Below are 22156 nucleotides of genomic sequence, written 5' to 3'. Positions count from 1 at the left end.
AATTTTACAAATATATTTCGGAGCGGGATGTTGGTTGATAGGGGATAAGGGTGGGAAGTGTTTTAAAAATGTTTATATATTTGTTAATTTAAAAAAAAAATATTTAGAAATTGTAAAATAAATTAAGAATTTTACTAATAATTTTAGGAGTGGGATGTTGGTTAATAGGGGATAAAGGTGGGAAGTGTTTTAAAAATATTTATATATTTGTTAATTTAAAAAAAAAATTTTTTAGAAATTGTAACTTTAATTTAGAATGTTACAAATAATTTTAGGAGCGGAATGTTGGGTTATAGGGGATAAGGGTGGGAAGTTAATTTAAAATGTATATATATATTTTTAATTAAAAAAAATATATTTAGAAAATGTAAATATATTTTAGAATTTAACAAATCCCATAATTAAATATAGATTTCAGTCAGAATATTAAATTAATGAAGTTCACTGTCCAGCACTTATCTTAATGAAATATAGACTGGAGTAGGAATAGTAAATTAATTAAGTTCATTGTCCAGCACTTACTGTAATTTAATATAGTTTGGAGTGAGAATAGTAAATTAATTTAGTTCAGTGTCCAGCACTTATCTTAATTAAATATAGATTGGAGTGGGAATAGTAAATAAATTAAGTTTACTGTCCAGCATCTACTCTAATGTAATATAGGTTGGAGTGAGAATAGTAAATTAATTAAGTTCAGTGTCCAGCATTTATCTTAATTAAATATAGACTGGAGTGGGAATAGTAAATTAATTCAGTTCAGTGTCCAGCACATACTCTAATTAAATATAGGTTGGAGTGAGAATACTACATTTATTAAGTTTAGTGTCCAGCACTTATTTTTAATTTAATATAGACTGGAGTGGGAATAGTAAATTATTTTAGTTCAGTGTCCAGCACCTACCCTAATTTAATATAGGTTGGAGTGAGAATAGTAAATTAATTAAGTTCAGTGTCCAGCACTTATCTTAGTTAAATATAGACTGGAGTGGCAATAGTAAATTAATTAAGTTCATTGTCCAGCACCTACTGTAATTTAATATAGTTTGGAGCGAGAATAGTAAATTAATTAAGTTCAGTGTCCAGCACTTATCTTAATTAAATATAGATTGGAGTGGGAATAGTAAATTAATTCAGTTCAGTGTCCAGCACATACTATAATTAAATATAGGTTGGAGTGAGAATAGTAAATTAATTAAGTTCAGTGTCCAGCACTTATCTTAAATAAATATAGAGTGGAGTGGGAATAGTAAATTAATTACGTTCATTGTCCAGCACCTACTGTAATTTAATATAGTTTGGAGTGAGAATAGTAAATTAATTAAGTTCAGTGTCCAGCACTTATCTTAATTAAATATAGATTGGAGTGGGAATAGTAAATTATTTTAGTTCAGTGTCCAGCACCTACCCTAATTTAATATAGGTTGGAGTGAGAATAGTCAATTAATTAAGTTCAGTGTCCAGCACTTATCTTAATTAAATATAGACTGGAGTGGGAATAGTAAATTAATTAAGTTCATTGTCCAGCACCTACTGTAATTTAATATAGTTTGGAGCGAGAATAGTAAATTAATTAAGTTCAGTGTCCAGCACTTATCTTAATTAAATATAGATTGGAGTGGGAATAGTAAATTAATTCAGTTCAGTGTCTAGCACATACTATAATTAAATATAGGTTGGAGTGAGAATAGGAAATTAATTAAGTTCAGTGTCCAGCACTTATTTAAATTTTATATAGACTGGAGTGGGAATAGTAAATTAATTTAGTTCAGTGTCCAGCATCTACCCTAATTTAATATAGGTTGGAGTGAGAATAGTAAATTAATTAAGTTCAGTGTCCAGCACTTATCTTAATTAAATATAGAGTGGAGTGGGAATAGTAAATTAATTAAGTTCAGTGTCCAGCACTTATCTTAATTAAATATAGATTGGAGCGGGAATAGTAAATTAATTCAGTTCAGTGTCCAGCACATACTCTAATTAAATATAGGTTGGAGTCAGAATAGTAAATTAATTAAGTTCAGTGTCCAGCACTTATTTTAATTTAATATAGACTGGAGTGGGAATAGTAAATTAATTTAGTTCAGTGTCCAGCACCTACCCTAATTTAATATAGGTTGGAGTGAGAATAGTAAATTAATTAAGTTCAGTGTCCAGCACATACTCTAATTAAATATAGGTTGGAATTAGAATAGTAAATTAATTAAGTTCAGTGTCCAGCACTTATTTTAATTTAATATAGACTGGAGTGGGAATAGTAAATTAATTTAGTTCAGTATCCAGCACCTACCCTAATTTAATATAGGTTGGAGTGAGAATAGTAAATTAATTAAGTTCAGTGTCCAGCACTTATCTTAATTAAATATAGAGTGGAGTGGGAATAGTAAATTTATTAAGTTCATTGTCCAGCACCTACTGTAATTTAATATAGTTTGGAGTGAGAATAGTAAATTAATTAAGTTCAGTGTCCAGCACTTATCTTAATTAAATATAGATTGGAGTGGGAATAGTAAATTAATTCAGTTCAGTGTCCAGCACATACTCTAATTAAATATAGGTTGGAGTGAGAATAGTAAATTAATTAAGTTCAGTGTCCAGCACTTATTTTAATTTAATATAGAATGGAGTGGGAATAGTAAATTAATTTAGTTCAGTGTCCAGCACCTACTCTAATTTAATATAGGTTGGAGTGAGAATAGTAAATTAATTAAGTTCAGTGTCCAGCACTTATCTTAATTAAATATAGAGTGGAGTGGGAATAGTAAATTAATTACGTTCATTGTCCAGCACCTACTGTAATTTAATATAGTTTGGAGTGAGAATAGTAAATTAATTAAGTTCAGTGTCCAGCACTTATCTTAATTAAATATAGATTGGAGTGGGAATAGTAAATTAATTCAGTTCAGTGTCCAGCACATACTCTAATTAAATATAGGTTGGAGTGAGAATAGTAAATTAATTAAGTTCAGTGTCCAGCACTTATTTTAGTTTAATATAGACTGGAGTGGGAATAGTAAATTAATTTAGTTCAGTGTCCAGCACCTACCTTAATTTAATATAGGTTGGAGTGAGAATAGTAAATTAATTAAGTTCAGTGTCCAGCAGTTTTCTTAATTAAATATAGAGTGGAGTGGGAATAGTAAATTAATTAAGTACAGTATCCAGCACCTACTCTAATTTAATATAGGTTGGAGTGAGAATAGTAAATTAATTATTTTCAGTGTCCAGCACTTATCTTAATTCAATATAGACTAGAGTGGGAATAGTAAATTATTTAAGTTCAGTGTCCAGCATCTACCCTAATTAAATATAGATTGGACTGAGAATAGTAAATTAATTAAGTTCAGTATGTAGTGGGAGTAGTATGTTAATTAAGTTTGGTAAATAGCAAATATTAGAATTAATTATAGAGTTGAATAGGAATAGTTAAATTAATTGGATTTAATTTAGTTTTGGTTGGATAAAAGATAGAAGGTATATCAGAATGCAAATTCCAATTTTTTTTTATTAAATAGTAGAAAGGAAAATAATATTTATTTTATAGTTGTTGGAATGTATATTCATTAGAGAGAAAATTTTGTTTATTATTACGCATATTCTAATAATTAAATCATTGAAATAAACATGTAATGAAATAATTAATATTTAACATATGTATTATAGGTATAATTTTTTTATAATGGATATATATTTGTTTAATGTATATTTTGGACATGAATATATGAACACACAAAATAAATAAAAATTAAAAAATCAGATTTTTATAGCTGTATAATATTTATAAATTTATATTGTGTACTCTGAAATTTTTTAGAATTTATTTGAATTTATAAGAAATTGTATGTTTTGAAATATATGACTAATATATTTTAATTATTAATATTTATATTATATATTTAATATTGAAATTGTTTACATTTTAGAATATGTATTTTTTTAAATATTTGTTGGGTATGTTGTAGATACAATATATTAATTATATCATGTTCATCTATTTATTTTGTTAATATATACTGTTTTATTGATATATTAATAAAAATATTTTATTTATTATATTTATTTTTAAACGTTAAATAATTTTCACATAGAGACAAAAATTAGGTATTCTTTTTGAGTATTTTATTCTAATGTTTTACTAATTTTTAAAGTAATGTGTAATGTTTAATAAATAGTTAGGCCATTTATTGGTATTTTTTTAGTTGTTATGTTTGTTTGGGTCTTTTATTTTGTAACCGCTCGCTGTTGTTTTGGTTTTTTTTGGTTGAATCCAGGTCGCGGTCCGGAGCTGTTTCGCGTTTGAGAAGGTAAGAGTTATTTTCTTTATTATTAAATAGTTTTAAGTGTTTTGTGGAAGTAGTAATGTTGTAATAAGTGTGTATTGATTGATGTTTTAGAAGTTAGGGTGTTAGTAATAGTTTGTATACGGTTTTATAATTTACGTTGTGTTCCGTGTTTGTGGCTTTGTTAGTGTTTTGTTATTTCGGTGTGTTAAAGTTTTATAGTGGTTGAATAACGTTTGTAGAGATGTTTTTAGGTGCGTTTTGTGTGTTTGTGGGTGGGTGGGAATGTTTGTTTCTCTTTTGTAGGTTTTACGGAGAAGATATTTTCGTCGGTTTCAAACACCTTATTTTTTTTAAAGGAAGTGTGTATAGTTGTGTTTACTAATGTTTATTTTACACTTCCTTTATTGTTCGGGTTTCCAGGAGCGGTTATTTACCTTTTTAATATTTTTCGGGATTTTTATGGTTAATGGATAGTCGTTTTTTTGCGTAGACGTTGTTTTCGATAAACAGTTGTATTTTTACATTTTATTGGGATTTTTTTTTGGATACCTATGGATTTTGAACTCCCTGGATTTATTTGGAAGGAATGTTATTATCCCATTGGAGCAACTACACAGGTAAGTTCATTTAAATATTTTTATTGTTGGTGGCCAAACCTTATATATTTAATATTGTTGTTGTGTACTTGGTTTGTTTAATTATGTTGTCTAAATATATGTCCATATAATTGATGTATATATTTTAGACCACATAATTAAATATGTGATATAATAAAGTGGTTTATTTATGTTGTGATAGTTGTTTTAGTAGAATTGTGGGTTAATATTTAGGAAAGGGTTTAGAAGAGAGTTTGAGCTATTATATTTAAGTACTCAAGTCCTCTTGTGGATGGGTATAGCTGTACCTGTTGTTGTAGGTAATTATACATTTGAGTAGTTTGTCTAGACTGTTTTGGTTTTAATTGTAGGACAGATTGTTGCATTCTTAATTCTTGGAAACTTTGTTCCTTTTGTATGGCAATTAGTAGTTTTTGTAGTGTTGGAGTTGTTCTCCCAGTAGAAGTTAGGAATGCATTATGCCAGCCCTCGACGGCGTTGTTAGTTTTGGCTTGTTGGTTGAGTGTACTTACATATACATTCCACCAAGGTATTTGGAACTTGGGCTGACGTCTATGGCCTGATCTGTGTAGTCTCCCCACCCAGGTATCCTCAAAATAATCTAAGAGGGGAGATAACTTTACTTCATTTTGTTTGTAGAATGGACTTTCTAATAAAAGATTGTAATGTTCTGCAACATCTGTGGTTGGTACATAAGCTAGGGCTGTTAAAAGTTTTATTTGATGTGCAAAACTTATGTTAGTGGCATATTCTAAACTTAGTGAAGATTTTTGTAAATGTCTCCATATACATTGGTTTAGATGGAAGTAACATCCTTGGATAGCTGTATGGGGGTACAGTTTTAGAATTGAATTTATCATGGCTTGCTCAAAGTCTATGATAATTGTTTGAGGGTAAAAATCATTTGATTCTTGTTTTAGTTTTCCTAGCATTTCATTATATGTTGTGTTTTGTTTGTTAGGTAATAGTGCATAAATTAAAGGTATGGAAGTGTTGTGATATTGACCGTGTATTGTGTAAAGCTGGTAGAATGGTTTTGGGCATATTGTAAAGGTGCCATCCATCATCCATGTTTGGCATTGTTGCAGTTTAGTTATATTGTTTGCAGTAGCAAACATTATGATTCTTTTTCTGGGCTTTTGTTATCAAAAAAAATAAAAGGTTCATTATTGTGGGTGATACTTAATTCTGGTGGAATGATGATCTCTTGAAAAGTTTTAGGGGATGGTATAGTTGTCGTGGTTGCTTTTTTGGTCCTAGCAATAGTTCTTTTTATAGAAGCAATTGATGGTAATTGGCCTCTTGCTTCTTTGGGCACTCTAGGTAATAGTTCTTTTAGGATTACACTTGTAGCAGTTTGTGAACCTGTGCTTAATTCTTTGATATTTTCAAGAGTTGATCTGACTTCTATTTCAGAGAGATTGGGTGGATGGTTATGCTCTCTTGTATATAGTACAGTTGTTTCTCTTGTTGTTGCTCATCCGTAGCATTTGTTAGAATAATATTTAGTACACTTCCAGTTCACTTTTCGGTCCGTCTGCTTTTCTTGGGTGTATGTGTAACCCATGTAACACAATAGGAATTTTCCTTTCTGCGAAGTTATAAATTGGGCTTCTTCTGTCATCGTGATGTGTTACAAATCTGGAAAAAATGTATATTAAAATATATGCAATAGTACTTTATATATTTAAATGAAAATAGCAAAAAAGCATTTTTTTTATATATACTTACCAAGGTGCCGATCACGATCCGGTAAAAACCGGGTACGAACCGTCGGACGGAGCAAATTCTCCGTCCGACGCGTACCCGGTCGTCAAAATTTACAAACAAGGAATTACGATTCGCACGGAACACCATTTCCGTACGATTCGTAAAAAAGCCCGACCGAACAAAATAAACCTACCAATGCGATCCGGGAAAGGGCCGACCTGACGTCGGGACGCTCGCAGCCTGCCATTCACGAACCAGGAATCACGATTCGCACCGACGTCATCCCGCACGGTGAATATTTTCCGGCTGCCAAAAACTGCCGGGAAATCAGGACGACGCGAACAAGGACCACCAGTACGCGACGGACAGACAGGACTCCGCGATCAAGGAGGACCAGTACGCGACGGACACACAGGACGACGCAAACAAGGAGGACCCGTACGCGACGGACAGACATGGACCCGAACCTACGTGTCATCCCGGCCCTCATAGCAGTCCACCTCCTCTACAGGTTCCGACGCAGACGCTGCAGAAGGTCAGAACAACTAAGGGAGGGGGGAAAGTGGGGGGGGGGGGTGGGGGTGGCAGGACCAGGGCAGGCCACAAAACCCCCACCAAAGTCACACACCACACATGCCCAGGACATACCTGACACCCATGCCCTGGTCACTACGAGGGGGTGGGGGCGTGTCCAGCTAAGCCAGCGACCACCACAATGGAAGTCCGTCACCACGCGAACCGGCAACACAACCAGACCGGTACGTCCCGTACCCACGCCTCAAGAGCGTGGGTACGAGACGTACCACGCCCACACCCACGTCACCCCAACAATGGCGGGACGGATCGTACCCACGTGGCAAAGGCCTGGGTACGGCCCGCACATGCATCACATAGCGTGGGGACGGAGATGTACGGACCCTACCCCCACCCCCCCTATGCATGGAACGTACCCCCACCCCACCAGTGTAAGTACGACTCGTACCCTCACCCTCGTATGCATGGAGCGTACCCCCACCGTGTATGTTCCAAGCGTACATATCCAGAAATAGGAGGTGTGTGTGCAGAGTCCTCCCAGCAGTGCCCTGAGACAGGAGGGGTGGGTGTGGAGTCCTCCCAGCAGTGCCCTGAGACAGGAGGGGTGGGTGTGGAGTCCTCCCAGCAGTGCCCTGAGACAGAAGGGGTGTGTGCCTATCACTCCCAGCAGTGCCCTGAGACAGGAGGTGTTTGTGCAGAGTCCTCCCAGCAGTGCCCAGACGCAGGAGGGGTGTGTGCAGAGTCCTCCCAGCAGTGCCCAGAGACAGGAGGGGTGGGCGCCTATCACTCCCAGCAGTGCCCAGAGACAGGAGGTGTGCAACACATGTGTGTGAGGCTAGAAGTACCCACATGCATACTGCCTACAAGGGAACATGTCCCCATGAACTCATGTCAACAGACTCCACACACAAGTACAGTGATCACCAAGGATGTCACGAATGTTGCAGGTGGAGACATGGCCCTGCATGCATGGCCAAAGTAGAAGGGCTCCGTCACACACACAGCTCATGTAGACACAGCTCTGCGCTAAACATTGGGAACACCCTGCAGGGAAGATATCAGGGTACACAGAGGAAGGAATACACCCTGGGACAATTGCACCATGCAGTAACTGCTTACATGAACAAAGAAAGTTAGCTAACACCTTGTGATGGCACACAGATCCCAGGGTCCCCCCAATGAGCAGCACACTACTACATATCCCACACACCCAACACATAAACACCACCCAAAACCATGTAGCAGCCCCACCAACACCAATACCAGCATAGCAGTAGTGTTATAATGAAAAGAAAATTAAGCTTTATTCAGCATGAGCACAATGTCCGTGGATCGCAGGCAGTTCAATATTCACAAAGCCCATAGGGCAGTCAATGAGTCTCAGCTGGATGGGGGACACAGTGGGATGCGTGTCCCCTACCTTGCCTGCACAGTTACATGCCATCGTCTTCCACAGGGGTGAGGGCATCATGGGGGGGGGAAGCAACAGGCACCGCAGGGACATCAGGGCAAAGGGGAGGCGTTGTGGGTGCAGGGATGGAGGACTCCACCACAGGGGGTGGGGCAGGGCCAAAGGCGGAGGCCAGGATGGCACTACACACCTTTGCAAGGTCCTCCAGGGATTCCCCTGCACCCGAAGGATCCACAGGCCCCAAGGAGGGGGGGGGGTCAGAGGGATGGGTCGCAGCGCCACCGGGGGAGGGTGTAGACAGGGGGGGAGAATCAACCACCCTGACCGAGGACTTCCTTGACCGCTTGCGGGGTGGTGTCACTGTGGGGCTCAGGGACAGAGCGGCCATGAAGGAGTCCTTGGGGGAGATGTGGCCAGGAGAGCTGAGGGGAGGGGATTTGGAGGGAGTGGACTGGGTGGAATGCGGACTCCCACTATGGCTGCGTGTCACACGTTTGCCCCCCCGACCCAGTGGGTGTGCCTACCTCACCCTGTGTGTGCGTGTTAGGAGGAGTGCGGTGGACCTTCCCTGCTGGTGTGGTGCCTGTGTCTGTTGATGTGGGTGCATGCCGACGTCTGGGTGTACGTGGGACAGGCATGGGAGTGGGAAGTGTGGATGGGGCAGGGGTAGGTGGGGGGAGGTCGCGCTGCAGGAGACCCACTGCTGCAGTCAGTGTGGAGTCTATGGACCTCAGCAAGTTGCGTTGGTCAGCCTGCGATGAATGAATGCCCTCCAAGTATGCCTCGATGTTGTTGAGGGTTTGCCCGTGGGCATGGAGGACATTAAGGATCGCAGCCTGACCAACCTGCAGTTGCCGCTGGATGTCCACAGACTCAGCATTGGCGGCAGCAGTGGAGACAGGGGCAGGGGGTGCGGTGCCTGGCATGAAGGAGACATGCGGTGACCGGGCACGCTGGGAAGGGACACGAGCAAGTGGGAGGCGGCTGATGGGAACTGAGGGGGCGGTGCGAGGTGTTGTTCCGCTGTCAGCTGCTGGTGCAGCCTCCGCCCACTCGGAGACATCCTCCTCGGACCTGTCAGCTTCGTATTCTGATGTGCCAGTCGACAGGTCCTCGGCCGCACTATCCTCCGCCTCTGTCCCACTCGATGTGCCAGCCCCGATGTCACGGCTGGCACTGGTGCTCGGTCCCTCCGCCTGGTCTGTGTCCATGTCTCCCTCTGTGTCCCCCGACGATGCTGTGGGCAGGGTGGAGAGACAGAAATTAATCAGACACCTGTACACATCTGTCACATGAGTCCAATCTACAAAGGTAACATTGCATAGCCTGAAAAGGAAGATCCCTAACATCTACTAAACAAGGTACCGATGTAGGGCATGAAACACACAGTTGGTTGAGCCACCATGCCACTGAAATACCATGGAGAGCATGAGACAATAGCTAAAGACAGGAAACGGAGTCTGACATAGCAACCAGGCCCTGGGGACAATCCAGCACTGCATCTACACCACACAGCGTTGGCAAAAATACCGATGACCAGGGACCATATCCATGAACTTGAGACACATGCTGCATAGGTAATGCTGAAAACATGCCCAACATGACTCGGTCACTGCACCTTGCGTGTGTGTCCAGACAAACATCACACACTGCCCAGACCCAGCAAGTAGAAATCAGGATTTGACATATAGGCTTTGCCCGCCCCAACCACCCCCTACACGAGGCAAATAGTTGAGACACAGGTGGCACCAACATCTCATAGTCTGGGTGATAAACACAGGGGCAGGCAAAATGCAAGATTGGACACCAAACAGCCAAGGTGCGCCTGTACAAATAATGAGGTACCAGTGCCCATCCTCAGATGAGTATAACAAGACACACAGGCACTGGCAACTGTGAGTATGAAGAAGGACATTCAGGTCAGGCTGCACAGTGGACACCTGTACAAAATAGCATGTCTATATACATGGTGCCAGGGGACAATGGCACAGAGCACAACCTACGCTGTAGACACCGAGAGTGTCCACGTTTATGATGACACATACAACACTGAGGAAAAGGTGCCCCAGGGGACAGTAGTGGCCACGCAACTCCATGCTCCTGAATGGTAATGACTGCAACACACGCCACCATCCCTGCACTATGCGTATCGCACACTCATGCACATCATGTCACAGGCCACTACATAGGACATGCCCGCTGTAAGGCATGACACATGAGAGACCAACTCCCATGTCTGGAGTCAGCATCAGTGCCAACTGACATGGAACCCACATGCAGTGAACTTGACAGGGCACAGCCAAGGTCCCAAAACCTGTTACACACCACCCCCACACATGATGCTACAGGCATAGTTCTCGTGGACAAAGCGCCAGCCTACATTACCTTGTGAAGGAGTGACTACACACAGACCAGGGAACACATTGCAAGGAGGGGAAGGGTGGCAGGGGCGCAGCGCTATACTGGGGCAAACTGGATCTGCACAGCACCTTTAAACCCTGGCAGTGAATTCATGCTACTGTGCCCTTACAAATGCCGGTGACACACAACAAACACACATGTACCTACCCCCTTCCGGCTGCTGCATCGCCTGTAAGCGCCTCTCCAAGTCTGGAAAGACCACCGGCAGCACACGCCTGTGGAGGTGGCTCAGACGGCGGCGGCCGCGGTTCTTGTGGCTCTCAGGTGAGTCCCCCAGCAGGACCCGTGCAATCCTCCGCGTCCAGCACCGGATATCCTGCCAGCGTTTCCTCACCTGGGACAGGCTCCGCCTCCGACCATCCACACCCCTCACGGCACTGACGGCGGTCAGCCAGATCTGCTCCTTGGCAGTGGCGCCTACCTGTGAGGAAGAACAAGTGACACCACATCAATACACCAGCCACATGTCACAGAGAGACATATGAGAACAAATTAGCTGGTTACATCAAGGCATGTCATGCAGCCAACGCATTGCACCTTTGTCATAGGGACATGATCCTCTGGTGAGGGAAAAAGCAGTACGTGCCATAGTGGGTACACAGGTGGAATGATGGCAATGTCACAATCAATGATCAAGGCTCACACTGTGCATCACACCCACCCCTCCTGTCTCAGGGCACTGTGGTTAGTGATAGGCACACACCCCTCCTGTCTCAGGGCACTGCTGTGAGGACTCCACACCCACCCCTCCTGTTTCAGGGCACTGCTGTTAGTGATAGGCACACACCCCTCCTGTCTCAGGGCACTGCTGTTAGTGATAGGCACACACCCCTCCTGTCTCAGGGCACTGCATGTGAGGACTCCACACCCACCCCTCCTGTCTCAGGGCACTGCTGTTAGTGATAGGCACACACCCCTCCTGTCTCAGGGCACTGCTGGGAGCACTCTGTACCCACCCCTCCTGTCTCAGGGCACTGCTGTTAGTGATAGGCACACACCCCTCCTGTCTCAGGGCACTGCTGGGAGCACTCTGTACCCCCCCTCCTGTCTCAGGGCACTGCTGTGAGTGATAGGCACACACCCCTCCTGTCTCAGGGCACTGCTGGGAGCACTCTGTACCCACCCCTCCTGTTTCAGGGCACTGCTGTTAGTGATAGGCACACACCCCTCCTGTCTCAGGGCACTGCTGTGAGGACTCCACACCCACCCCTCCTGTCTCAGGGCACTGCTGGGAGGACTCCACACCCACCCCTCCTGTCTCAGGGCACTGCTGGGAGACATCAGGCATCCCCCCCCTGGGACCCCCCCAACAGTACATGGCATGTGTGTCACACCAGGACACAATGCCAGAAGTCACAGTCACAACATAGGGACAGTCTGTGCCAGTGGCCTATGCACTCACCTGATACCCTGGTCGCCCATACAGCATGGGGTACTGTGGGAGGATCACATCCAGCAATGCCATGTTCTCCTCCAGGGTGAATGGCTGTGACCTCTCCACAGCCCTTGACATGGTTCCAGGGAATCAGTAGCAGCAGCTGGGTCGACGAATTCAAAGATGTGCAGGCAAGTACTCCCTCATGGGACCTGGCTGCCTTATATGTGCCTTTCTGCCCTGTCTCATGCACAGGAGTACCGAGTGATTGGTCACTCACATGTGCATCCTATGTTTCCACCAATCCCTTCAAACCTAGCAGTCTGTGTGTACTCTATCGGTTTCATTCTCCTGCATGATGTCAGCTCCACAAACACATTGCAACAAAGTATTTTTATTCCAACTGACTTCTGCTGTTCACCTTCCAGAAGAAATTCGAATTTTCAACTTGGTCTCCATGACAACCAGCATGCATGTAGGCCTTAATACTTGTCCCTCATGTGTCCCCTATGTAATTTTGAGCTCCACACACAGGTACGGTGCGTTTCGGGTCCCTAGGGCACCCCAAATGCATTGCAACGGCCCGTACACGCATGACTACGTTCACTATCAGTATGGGTGGCCTCGCGTATGCGTACTCGTAGTGGTACGGGCCGTACACACGCCTGTACGCTCCCTATCACTACGAGTACGCATACGCGAGGCCACCCATACTGATAGGGAGCGTACAGGCGTGTGTACGCTCCCTATCAGTATGGGTGGCCTCGCGTATGCGTACTCGTAGTGGGACGGGCCGTACACACGCCTGTACGCTCCCTATCACTACGAGTACGCATACGCGAGCCCACCCATACTGATAGGGAGCGTACACACGCCTGTACGCTCCCTATCAGTATGGGTGGCCTCGCGTATGCGTACTCGTAGTGGTACGGGCCGTACACACGCCTGTACGCTCCCGATCAGTATGGGTGGCCTCGCGTATGCGTACTCGTAGTGGTACGGGCCGTACACACGCCTGTACGCTCCCTATCACTACGAGTACGCATACGCGAGCCCACCCATACTGATAGGGAGCGTACACACGCCTGTACGCTCCCTATCACTACGAGTACGCATACGCGAGCCCACCCATACTGATAGGGAGCGTACACACACCTGTACGCTCCCTATCACTATGGGTGGCCTCGCGTATGCGTACTCGTAGTGGTACGGGCCGTACACATGCCTGTACGCTCGCCATCACGATGGGTACACATACGGCAGCACTCCCATAGTGATATGGGAACGTACACAGACCCTCTTTGCAGCAGTACAGCGGTATTCACACATCACAGTGGTGACAGGCGGCACACAGGTAGGGATAGGGCGGACATACTTGTCCATGGATGGACATACTTGTCCATTAATTGACATCGAGGCATCGTCTGTGCATCACTACATGTGTGGGGCACAGGTGTGAAAGGCCTGTGATGTGGAACATTACTCCTGAGTCGAGAAGGCACCAGATGTATGATGAGATGTGTACAGATGTACTGTGTGATGGTGCGATGTGTGCCAGGCATGCCCTTGACTCCTTTGACATGTGTGCATGTCGTACTGCGCACTTGGGGTGAGCGTCACTGGCATGGCACGGACACCAACACACGGAAGTGTCCCCTGATGCCCGGTACAGGGGTTATGACACCTGACTTGTCACTACCCACGGTGCACAATGTGACTATGTCATGTATGTGTGGGGGCTTCCCATCAGGTTGATGTTGGAGCACCCTCAAAAGCTGCAGCCGTTGCAGCAACCAACATGTGTCTGTGTGTAGATTGTCATTGCACACTGTTCCGCACACCATGCCACATGTGGTATCGGATGTGAGGTGCACATGTATGCATGGGACACGGAGTAGCGTGACAAGGACATGTCAGCATCCTCACAAGGTATGTGTGGTGAGTCATGACATGTGCACCTTCATGGCAAGGTTTGCGGCCTGGCCTATTGTAATGTCATGTGACCTGTGGCTCCAGTGTTCCGCTACCAATCTCTGCAATCAGCATCCTACTGCTGCTGATGTGTGGGCGTATGTCACTCCTGTGTTGCGTCTGGCTGTTCACTTGCACTGGGACACAGCTATTCCCATGGCGTGGCATGGGGAGGTTCTCAATCTCCGTGTGTAGCTGGGTCTTTGAAGGAGTGTCACCTTGCATCCATACGTGTCCTGGCCATGTAGCACATACCTGACTCCCTATGTAGCATGTGTGTATTGCCAGATTAACATGTGCTCAGTACACATGAGTTGTTGTCGTAGTGCACTCACTCTTCGTTGTCACTTCCAAATTACTGCAGAGCGCCGCCTCTTGCCCGAAGAATTCCAGACTTGGCTGCCATGCAGGAGAATGACAGCATCCGGCTCTACCGTTTCACCCAACCGTTGATTCTGGAGTTGACGGCGAGACTGGCACCACACCTGCAACCGCAGCACAGGTATCCCACGGCACTGACACCCCAGCTGAAGGTAATGGCTGCCCTACATTTTCTTGCCACGGGTACCTTTCAAAATACCATAGCTCATGTTGGTGGCATGTCCCAGAGCACGTTCAGTGGTGTGCTGCATGATTTCTTAGAGGCCATGTTGATTCACCTGGATGACTTCATCAAGTTCCCAACCCCTGAACAGATGACTGAGGTCAAGCGTGGATTCTATGCCCTGGGAGGGATGCCCCATGTCATTGGGTCCATAGATGGGACACATGTAGCTTTGGTACCACCACACGCACGGGAGGTGGCGTACCGCAATCGGAAGCACTACCACTCCATCAATGCCCTTGTGGTGTGTCTGTCCAACATGGTGATTTCACATGTCTGTGCTCGTTTTCCAGGATCAGCACACGATGCCTACATCATGAGGCGTAGCGGGATGCCTGATATGATGATGCAGCTGCGCAACGAACGGGCATGTGTTGTTGGTGGGTACAGTCTGTCTGTCCTGTATTCAGTATAGCCTACCAGCACGACCGCTTCACCACTTCTAACGATGACCATGTGCTTTCCATGTAGGGGACGCTGGCTATCCCAACATGCCTTGGCTGCTCACACCTCTCCGCAACCCCATCACGCCGGCCCAGCTCCGCTACAACACCGCCCATGGCCGGACAAGGCGAGTGATAGAGAGGACGTTTGGCATGCTGAAGAGCCGATTCAGGTGCCTCCACAAGACCGGCGGCGCACTCCCATATGCCCCGGCGAAGGTCTGCAAGATCTTCATGGTCTGCTGCATGCTGCACAACATGGCAGTTGAAAGAGCAGTGCCACTCATCCTGAATCAACATGACGAGGACCATCCACCCGTGGAGGACGAAGGGCTTGGCAATGGGGCTAGTGATGTGGAGGATGTGGAGCCGCAAGAGGACATCCGGACTCGGCTCATTGCGACTTCTTTGCATAGTGGTGAGTACCAGTGTCTGAGTGTGCACGCATTGGTCCCCGTGTGGCATGCGTTGTGATGTGTGTCTCCACCTGCATGTATGGCACGTGAGTCAGAGGTGTGTGTGGGTGTGTCACTGGAGTGATGGTGCCAGTGATGGTTGTACTTCCTCAGTCATAATTGTGACCTAGCATGTTGTCATCCATACATGTGTCGAGTAAATGCACATGCAAGTGGCTGTGCTTTTTGTGGCTGACTTCTTGTGTGTCTCTCTTCCCCAGGTACCTGCGCATGCCGTCTGCTGGTTGCATTGTTGTGGCACTGCTATTCCTCACGGACATGACATCGTGGGCTGACTCAGCGTTACAGGCACGGACACGTTTGGAAGTCTCCATGGGGTAAGGGATGCATCTGGGGTGTATTGGGTGTGGCAGTTGTTCACGATGTGTGCACACTGCCCCTGTCGGTGTTTGGTTCCTCTGCAGCCATGTCGCATCCCCATGGGACACGACATGCAGCTGTGTACACCTGAATAGATGGTCTGCCTGGTTGACAGTCATCAGTGATGGGATAGGGGATTGTGATGATGGCATCAATGTGTGTGACACTGCCCTCGGACACATTCGGTTAGCATTGGCTTGACATGGTGTGGGACTTCGACATCCGCGGATCTATGGTGTATGGCAGGCTCTCCGTGTGCAGCTGTGGGTATTTAGCTGTTAGCCGACGCTTGTGTGCCAGTTCCATGGCAAACACGCATGTGTGCTGCTGAAGGGGGGTGCCAGTGTTGGACCCACATGTTACTCCACATGATGTGTTCATGTGTACTTCGAGTTGCCTCTGCAATCCCGAATACATGACTAATAAAGGTGTCCCTATGCCTCCAAGGTGCCTCTTCTCAGTCAATGCTGGTGTGTTGCCACGGTGCATCCTGCTTGTCTGGCATGGTATTCCCTGATTGTGGCTATGTGTCAATGTGTCGAGTGGCAAGATGCAAGCTGTGTGTGTGGGCTGAGACTGTGTATTGGGCATGATGTCCATGACTGTGTGGGTATTGTGACATGTGCCATCCCCATGCATCCAACGTTGGCCAGGCCCCCATTCTCTGCATCCACCGGACTCAAGCTTGCAGGACATGTTTCTGCCACCTGTCTACACATACCTGGGTGCCCCCCAGGACACTGGACTGGATCCCTGACCTCTGCGCATGACTGTTGCTGTACTCAATGTGTGTGTCAGCACGGTTGTTCGGTAACCCCCTCAGCTGGTTGGGCCCATCACGGGTGTGTATGGTGCTCCATGTCTGTCTTGCCTAATACACTGTGACCCATGTGTCCTGTGCCAGACTCAGGCCCCAGGGTGTGGGTGGTTGAAGACAAAAGATGACTCAGGCATGTTTTGACTTTACAAGACACATGTTAGGTAATAATGCTACCAGCAGGCATCTACTCTTCATAGTGTGATTTATTATTGGGGGGGGGGGACAACAAAGTGAGTGTCTTTCCGGGAATTTGGAATCCAAAGTTCAGTAGGGGAGTTGGTGTCCTTGCCATTGGATGTCCTCAGAGTCCATGCCACAGTCTTTGTCAACATTGGTCAGCCAATGACCAGCAGGGCCATGTGGCAGAGAATGTCTCTTGATGCTGTGATGCTGTTGCTCCAGTGGGCCAGGTGCCAGGCCAGGTGTCCTGGGAGATGGTGATGTAGCGCCGACCCTCACGGTCCTTTCCGTGGACGACCCGGCCTCCTGCGGGGAACCTCAGCAGCAGGCCGTGACGACATCTGGGATGCTCCGTCGGATGTTTCCTCCTCCTCCTCCTCCTGATCCCTCCCTGTGGGTGGTGATGTTCTCCGCCTTCTGGCACAGGGAGGGTCGGCCATGTTGTCGGCCATCCGACGGAGTGTAGCGTGAATCCCCTGGAATGCCGTCACTTGCTCAGCCTGTCTGTCCTCCATCCTCCGTTGGTGTACCAGTAGACAGGCATGTAGCTCCGCATGTTGCTGGGCCTGCTGGGTCTTTATCTCATCGAGGCTCCCCTTGATCTCATTGAGGGTGGACACAACCTGGGCCATGCCCGTGGTGTCCTGCCGGTTTGAGTCCAGGATGTTACGGACATGGGAAAATACCGGATCCCCAGCCAACTGGTCAGGCTCGTGCCTCCGCCGTCCTCCACTCCCACCACCCCTGCCCACTTGCGCCTGGCCTGCCCTTGTGGGCACATCGGGTCTCCGGGACCCCTGAGGGGTGGCATTGGCGTTGTCGCCTGCCTCCTCCTGAGTGCCCGGGACACCGTGTCCCTCCTGGCCAGCCTGGCTGCATTGTGGTGTTGGGGCAGGGATCCTGGGTGTCTCCTGGGATGTGGCAGGAGTGGGGGTGGTGATTGGCACAGTTGTACCTGACGCAGGTGCTGCAGGCGGTTGGACACCAGAGGGGCCAGGTCGGTCGGGGTCGTCCACAGAGTGGTGAGAGTGGTCGCTGCCGGTGGGATCGGGCTCCTGTAGATCCGGGTCCTGTGAGTGTTCCCCCCCCAGTGTTGGGGGGTGCACCACGACGTTGACCTGTGTGTGAGAGAGACAATGTTAATTTTGGTCCATGCAACATCCATGTTTCATCATTTCCAAAGTTGGCACATTTCCTCTTGGAATTAGGATCTGTCTTGCATTCCACTCACAGTGCACTTGTGCATGGGTGTGTCCCTTGGGCACCACTTTGGCCCCTTTAACTATGTGTGGCACAGTCTTACTTGCTGCGTCAAGTGTGACTGCAGTCAGCAGTGGAGTGGGCAGGTGTTGCGAGCCATGCATTGGCGCCTTCCGTGTAGCACTGTACATGTGCACATGGAGTTGTTCCACACACTTATGTGATGCAGGTAGCTGTCATTGTGCTCGTGCACAGGTTGTGACATGGCCCTGTGTTTTGCCATGGAGAAGAGGGGGGGTTCTGGCATGGGCCAGCCTTGGCTACATGCACGCAGTCTACCTGCTGACGAGCAGACATTCCCACACACCACACGGCTGATTTGCTCTCCCTGTGTCTCCCTCCCTCTCTGTCCCCCTCTCCCTCCCTCTCTGTCCCCCTCTCCCTCCCTCTCTGTCACCCTCTCCCTCCCTCTGTGTGTCAGCCTCCTCCCTCTGTCCGTCTCCCTGTGTCTCCCTCCCTCTCTGTCCCCCTCTCCCTCCCTCTCTGTCCCCCTCTCCCTCCCTCTCAGTCACCCTCTCCCTCCCTCTGTGTGTCAGCCTCCTCCCTCTGTCCGTCTCCCTGTGTCTCCCTCCCTCTCTGTCCCCCTCTCCCTCCCTCTCTGTCCCCCTCTCCCTCCCTCTCTGTCCCCCTCTCCCTCCCTCTGTGTGTCACCCTCTGTCACCTCAGCCCAGCTTCCTGGGCACACACTGTTAGCAGATCTTTGAGTGGCCCTTGGCTTGTTGATGTGAGTTTGTTTCTGATCTCCAGGCACCCATTGGGTGTGATGTGTGTCTGTGCGCTGCTGCTGTGGTGGTGTGTGCTGCCACTCTTTCACAATGTTGGCTGTTCATTAGCTGCTGTCATGTGCAAAACAGTGCCTTCACCCCCATGTGTTGATGCAAGGCGTCCGCCATTTGCTGGCAAGTCATTCCTGTGTTGGGACACACTGTTTGTCTGGCTGTGACCTAGGCCATATGGGCAGAGTGCATTGTTGTCTGCTTCGGAGTCGCACTATGTGATTTTTGGGGCCCAGCCTTCCGCCATCCGGGTTACCGTGTCATGTGTTGTTGTCTTCTGTGACTTGACATTGTCCAGCTGGGTGCATGGGGCATGGTGGCAGCAGTGGCATATGCGTGCTCATGGAGTGTGGTTGAGTAATGCGATGGCTTGTGGTGGTTGCGTGCTGTTAGTGATTTTGGTTGTGGATGCCGTTCCCCCCATGTGAGGTGCGTTGTTTGTGTACTCACCCGGGTCTCGGAGTCCTTCTAATCCTTCGACTGCCTCCACCGGCAGTATGGCCATCACCCTCTCCTCCCAGGGATGGTACTGTACGGGTCTGCGGGAGGGCCCTCCTCCGGTGGCGTTGGCCTGGTCGTGTTCCTCCTGCCTCTTGGCTCTGACCCTCCTCCCCAGATCGTACCACCTGTTCTGGCATTCCTGCCTGGTCCTTCTGGTGTCCGCAACATCATTCACAGCATCGACGATGGTCTGCCACATGGCTGTTTTTGCTGCCAGGCTGGTGTTTCTGACCAATGTTCCAAAGATCTGTGGCTCGACTCTGAGGATTTGATCAACAAGGACCTCCAACTCTCGGTTACTGAACTTTGGATTCTTGGTAGTGGGCATGGTGAGGGGTGTGGGTGGGGATGGTGGGGGGGGGGGTGTGGATGTTGGGGGGGGGGTGTGGATGGTTGTGTGTGTGTGAATGTGATGAGGGGGTGTTTGTGAGGGTGGTTGTGTGAAGGTGTGCAAGTGTAAGGTGTGGTGTAGCTTGTTGTATGGTTCTGTGGTGTCTGGCAGCAGTGAGTCTGTTGCAAAGGCTCATGGTTTGTGTGTGTGGGCCCTTTTTATTGGTCCATGGGTTGGTGTGGCAGTGTTTGACTTTTGGGTGGGTGTGTTATAAGTAGTGGTGGTGTTTTGGCCCTCTGTTTGTCTTTGGCAGTTGCAGGTCAGTGAAGGTGTATTTGTAGTGTTTGTTGGCCATGTTTAGTGGCTTTGTGCCATTCGAATAGTGTCTTCTTGTGTTGTTTTGTTTTGTCCTGGTTGTGTACGTGCGTTTTGAGCGTGTGTACGGTGTGTATGGGCCATTTGGTTGTACGGTGCTGTCCTTGTGTGTGGGTTGGTACGACTCGTACATGCGGTTGTGATGTTGGGGCCTGGGGTGCGCTCCGTACTTAGGAGGTTGTGTTGGGGGTAGGACCGGAACGTACTGGGGTGTACATAGACGGTGGTACGACACGTACTGGGGTGGGGGTACGACTGGAACGTACTGGGGTGCAGGTACACGGGGGTATGACACGTACAGGGGTGGGGGTACGACTGGAACGTACTGGGTGCACGGTGGTGCGACACGTACAGGGGTGGGGGTAGGACTCGAACGTACTGGGGTGTACATAGACGGTGGTACGACACGTACTGGGGTGGGGGTACGACTGGAACGTACTGGGGTGTACATAGACGGTGGTACGACACGTACTGGGGTGGGGGTACGTGTTGTTCCACACACTTATGTGATGCAGGTAGCTGTCATTGTGCTCGTGCACAGGTTGTGACATGGCCCTGTGTTTTGCCATGGAGAAGAGGGGGGGTTCTGGCACGGGCCAGCCTTGGCTACATGCACACAGTCTACCTGCTGACGAGCAGACATTCCCACACACCACACGGCTGATTTGCTCTCCCTGTGTCTCCCTCCCTCTCTGTCCCCCTCTCCCTCCCTCTCTGTCCCCCTCTCCCTCCCTCTCTGTCACCCTCTCCCTCCCTCTGTGTGTCAGCCTCCTCCCTCTGTCCGTCTCCCTGTGTCTCCCTCCCTCTCTGTCCCCCTCTCCCTCCCTCTCAGTCACCCTCTCCCTCCCTCTGTGTGTCAGCCTCCTCCCTCTGTCCGTCTCCCTGTGTCTCCCTCCCTCTCTGTCCCCCTCTCCCTCCCTCTCTGTCCCCCTCTCCCTCCCTCTGTGTGTCACCCTCTGTCACCTCAGCCCAGCTTCCTGGGCACACACTGTTAGCAGATCTTTGAGTGGCCCTTGGCTTGTTGATGTGAGTTTGTTTCTGATCTCCAGGCACCCATTGGGTGTGATGTGTGTCTGTGCGCTGCTGCTGTGGTGGTGTGTGCTGCCACTCTTTCACAATGTTGGCTGTTCATTAGCTGCTGTCATGTGCAAAACAGTGCCTTCACCCCCATGTGTTGATGCAAGGCGTCCGCCATTTGCTGGCAAGTCATTCCTGTGTTGGGACACACTGTTTGTCTGGCTGTGACCTAGGCCATATGGGCAGAGTGCATTGTTGTCTGCTTCGGAGTCGCACTATGTGATTTTTGGGGCCCAGCCTTCCGCCATCCGGGTTACCGTGTCATGTGTTGTTGTCTTCTGTGACTTGACATTGTCCAGCTGGGTGCATGGGGCATGGTGGCAGCAGTGGCATATGCGTGCTCATGGAGTGTGGTTGAGTAATGCGATGGCTTGTGGTGGTTGCGTGCCTGTTGTGGGGTGGGGGTACGACTGGAACGTACTGGGGTGCAGGTACACGGGGGTATGACACGTACAGGGGTGGGGGTACAACTGGAACGTACTGGGTGCACGGTGGTGCGACACGTACAGGGGTGGGGGTAGGACTCGAACGTACTGGGGTGTACATAGACGGTGGTACGACACGTACTGGGTTGGGGGTACGACTGGAACGTACTGGGGTGTACATAGACGGTGGTACGACACGTACTGGGGTG

General features: G+C 47.9%; 1 protein-coding gene across 1 annotated transcript in view; it reads left to right on the top strand.

Moving 5' to 3' along the window:
- Positions 1–22156, top strand: part of LOC146784501 (zinc metalloproteinase-disintegrin-like VLAIP-B) — a 3966015-nt gene that overhangs the window by 3415618 nt on the left and 528241 nt on the right. The window lies entirely within an intron of this gene.

Source organism: Triturus cristatus, chromosome 11, assembly GCF_964204655.1.
Source record: "Triturus cristatus chromosome 11, aTriCri1.1, whole genome shotgun sequence".
NCBI lineage: Eukaryota > Metazoa > Chordata > Amphibia > Caudata > Salamandridae > Triturus > Triturus cristatus.
Note: the sequence above shows the minus strand (reverse complement) of the source record. Positions and strands in the feature narration are given on the sequence as shown.